The sequence below is a fragment of the Lolium rigidum genome, chromosome 6, assembly GCF_022539505.1.
Source record: "Lolium rigidum isolate FL_2022 chromosome 6, APGP_CSIRO_Lrig_0.1, whole genome shotgun sequence".
Lineage (NCBI taxonomy): Eukaryota > Viridiplantae > Streptophyta > Magnoliopsida > Poales > Poaceae > Lolium > Lolium rigidum.
In genome coordinates, this window is record NC_061513.1 from 351,460,851 (window position 1) to 351,464,425 (window position 3,575).

The 3,575-nt window shown below is 57.3% G+C and overlaps 1 pseudogene; it reads left to right on the forward strand.

Annotated features, from left to right (window-relative positions):
* The first annotated feature begins 1,222 nt into the window (after positions 1-1,222).
* On the forward strand, positions 1,223-3,348 carry LOC124661761 (annotated as a pseudogene).
* The last annotated feature ends 227 nt before the right edge of the window (positions 3,349-3,575 follow it).

The following is a 3,575-nucleotide window of genomic DNA, read 5'->3' on the forward strand; positions in this document are numbered from 1 at the left end:
GCCAGCCGCAGTCCTGGGAGCCTCCCGGCTCTACTGTGTTGCCCGTCGCTGCTCGCCGGTGGGTTTCTGACCGCAACAGGGAGGATGGCTGCCACTACTGCCGGTGGATCGTCAACGTGATCTACGACGCGCGCGGCAAGATGTACCTCCACATCGGCTGGGAGAAGTTCGCGCGCTACCACCGCCTCGAAGCCGGCTTCATGCTCGTGTTCTCCTACTTCGGCGACAGGGACGTGAGCGTCAAGGTGTTCGACGAGAAGTGTTGCCGCCAGAACTACCACGGCGACAGCGCCGAGGAGGACGACGACTGAAGAGTGTTGTTTCTTCGCAGCGAAAAAATGCACGAAGGTTTCTGGATGTTCTTCCTCGGAAGAACCAACATGGGCACCCTCACCAGCTGAATTTTCCAGTTTGGGTGACTGGGTGTGCCCTCGAGTGTTCTTTCTTGGCAGCGAATACACGAAATCTTCGATGTCCGGCTTAGTTAGGTTTAGTTTTTTTGCAATTTTTTATATTTGTGTCAACCATGGTTCAAACTATGTATTAGTTTGTGGAAAACCATGTTCCAAACTATATCTTCATGTAAACCACGTTCCCAATTATGTATTAGTTCGTGGAATATTTCTTCTCTTTATTGAAATAAAAATAAAAAAACAGAAAAAAGTACTCGTATTTTAATGTTTGAAGGCGGCGTTTGGGAATGCGGCTGGGGAGCGATGTCACCGACGCGGCGCGAAACAACAGCGTCACAGCATGTTCGATCCGGCGCCGTTTGGAGGAGGTTTGGGGGGACAGATGAATAAAATTCAGCAATTCACTGGTCTCGTATGAGCGTTGAGCGGGCAACAGTTGAACAGATGACCGGCTGGAGCATGGGTAGGCTAAAACAGACCATCGATACGTACATGCCACGATTGTGTTAGATTTATGAGCACATACGGCAGTACTGGCCCATTTCGGAAAAAAATACGGCAGTACTGGTAGTGTGTACTATGTGCCATATAGTTGATGCTGATATGTGCCTGGACTCCACCTACATTTGTTTGTGATTAGGTGCGGGATCCAGCGGCCGACAGTGGCGATAACTATGAAAACAATGCCGTGGTCCATCCAGGAGCGAGGAGTTGAGACCGTTATCGATTTAATCCAATATACTAACACGGAACTTTATTCATCTACCACAAGTTAATGAATTTTCTTCTTCTTCAGATAAGAATGTGCTTCTTCAGATAACGATTATCTATGTGCGCCATCCGGACCACACTGAGGTTGTCCTACGCAATATCGACTCATTGTTCCGTTTCAGTGGAACTTGGGGCTGGAATCTGGTGTGTTTCCAGCTATTTTTTGGCCCCTCCCTCCGGGTTTTATGACTGCATTTTTCTGGGATGTTATACTAGTGGACAATATGAGTTCTTCAAAAGTCCAATAATTTCCCCCACCTACTCGGCACTTCGGTTTTGCCATTATACGGCACTCACGAAAGAGTATATTCAAAGAATACGAGAATGTGCGTATCTGGATAGCGTTGTTTTTCTTTATATATTTCTCTGCTGTCTGATGAAGGATGTTCACTTTAAATTCTCAATCTTGAGTCGGACACAACCGAGCGCGCACAATGCCTACCTCCTCTGCTCCCCGCCTCCTCTTCCTCTGCTTCACTCTGCTCTCCCACTTCAACTCCTCCGTCGCTACGCCGCGCCACCTCCGCCTCTCCGTCCAGGACATCGCCGCCGTCGAGGCGGCACAGCCGGCTCGACACCGTGCCAAGGCCAAGACCACCTTCTTCGAGGTCGACCGGCCGCTCCGCCCGCCGCGTGGGAGCTCGGGGCCCTGCTCCACGCTCCTCCTCTCCCACTCATTCGCGCTCACGCTCACCAAGCCGCCCGTCACCACCGCCTACTCACCGCCGTCCTGCCTGCGCAGCGCGGGGACGTCTCCCTCGCCGTCCTCGAGTGGCGCGCCGACTGCCACGGCGTCCAGTACGACCGCATCTTCGGCGTCTGGCTCGGCGGCGCCGAGCTCCTCCGCGGCAGCACCGCCGAGCCGCGCCCCGGCGGCGTCACCTGGTCGGTGCACAAGGACGTCACTAAATACACGTCCCTCCTCGCCACGGGCAACTCCACCCTCGCCGTCTACCTCGGCAACCTCATCGACGACACCTACAACGGCGTCTACTACGCCAACCTCACGCTCCACCTCTACTTCCACCGCAAGGCCCAGTCGGCCCCAACCCCGGCAGCGTCGGCTCCCGCCGACCTGATCGTGCCCGTGTCAAGGAGCCTGCCTCTCGACGATGGTCTATGGTTCGTTGTCCAGAACGGCACCGACGTCGAGTCCACGCGCGTCACCGTGCCGGCCAACGCGTACCGCGCCGTGCTCGAGGTCTACGTCTCCTCCCACTACTCGGACGAGTTCTGGTACATGAACACGCCGGACCAGAACGGGCCGTTCCGCGAGGTCACGGTCCAGCTCGACGGCGACGTCGTGGGCGCCGTGTGGCCGTTCCCGGTGATCTACACCGGCGGCATCAACCCGCTCATCTGGCGCCCCATCACCAGCATTGGCTCCTTCAACCTACCCACCTACGACATCGAGCTCACGCCGTTCCTGGGAAAGCTGCTCGACAGCAAGGAGCACGAGGTCGGGTTCGCGGTCACCAACGCGCAGAACTCGTGGTACGTCAACGCCAACCTCCACCTCTGGCTCGATCCCAAGGCGTCCACCACCGCCGGCGGCCTCATCTCCCACGACGCGCCCAAGCTGGCGGGAGGCATCAACTCCCACTCCCTGGACGGCATCGACGGCGAGTACCGCGCGACGGCGAGCCGCAACATCTCGGCGACAGGGTGGGTGAGCTCCTCCCGCGGCAACATCACCACCACGTTCGCCCAGCGGCTGAACTTCGCGAACACGAACGTGGTGAGCAAGAACGGAAGCGAGCAGGCGATCAACCAGACGATCGACGCGCACAGCGAGGTCAGCGGCGGCGGCGCGTACGCGCACCAGCTGCACCACAGCTTCCCGCTCTACATCTTCCTCGGCGGCAACGGCAGCGGCACCTCGTCGCAGCGGCTGATGCGGAAGGTGCAGATCGGGTTCGTGGAGTCCCGCTCGGGCGCCGTCGCCGGAACGAGCACGCTGCGCAACGAGCAGGTGGCGGAGGCGGTGGTGGTGCTCCGGGACGACCAGGTGGCCGGCGCGTCGTGGCGGATGCACCAGGTCTACAACTACGGCGCCAGCAACGGCGCCTGCTACGTCAGGAACGTCACCAGCGTCGGCTACGACGTGCTTTTCGACCATGATGAGGCGTCGTGCGCCGGCACGGGCCGACGTTGACGCCTGTCGGCCGGCGCACTGCTGCGTGGCGCGCGCGGGTAGATAGCAGCCAGGATAACGGCTGGTGTAAAGTGTAAACGGTAATGGGAACAAAAGTGGACCCTATTCGTTTCGTTTAGGCTTGTTCAATTATGTGATGAGTCGTTTCGTGTCCTTAGCCAGCCCATGAATAAGAAAAGAGTGATGTGATGCATATTTAGTAACACCCTAGCTGCAATTATTCAATACAGATCCTA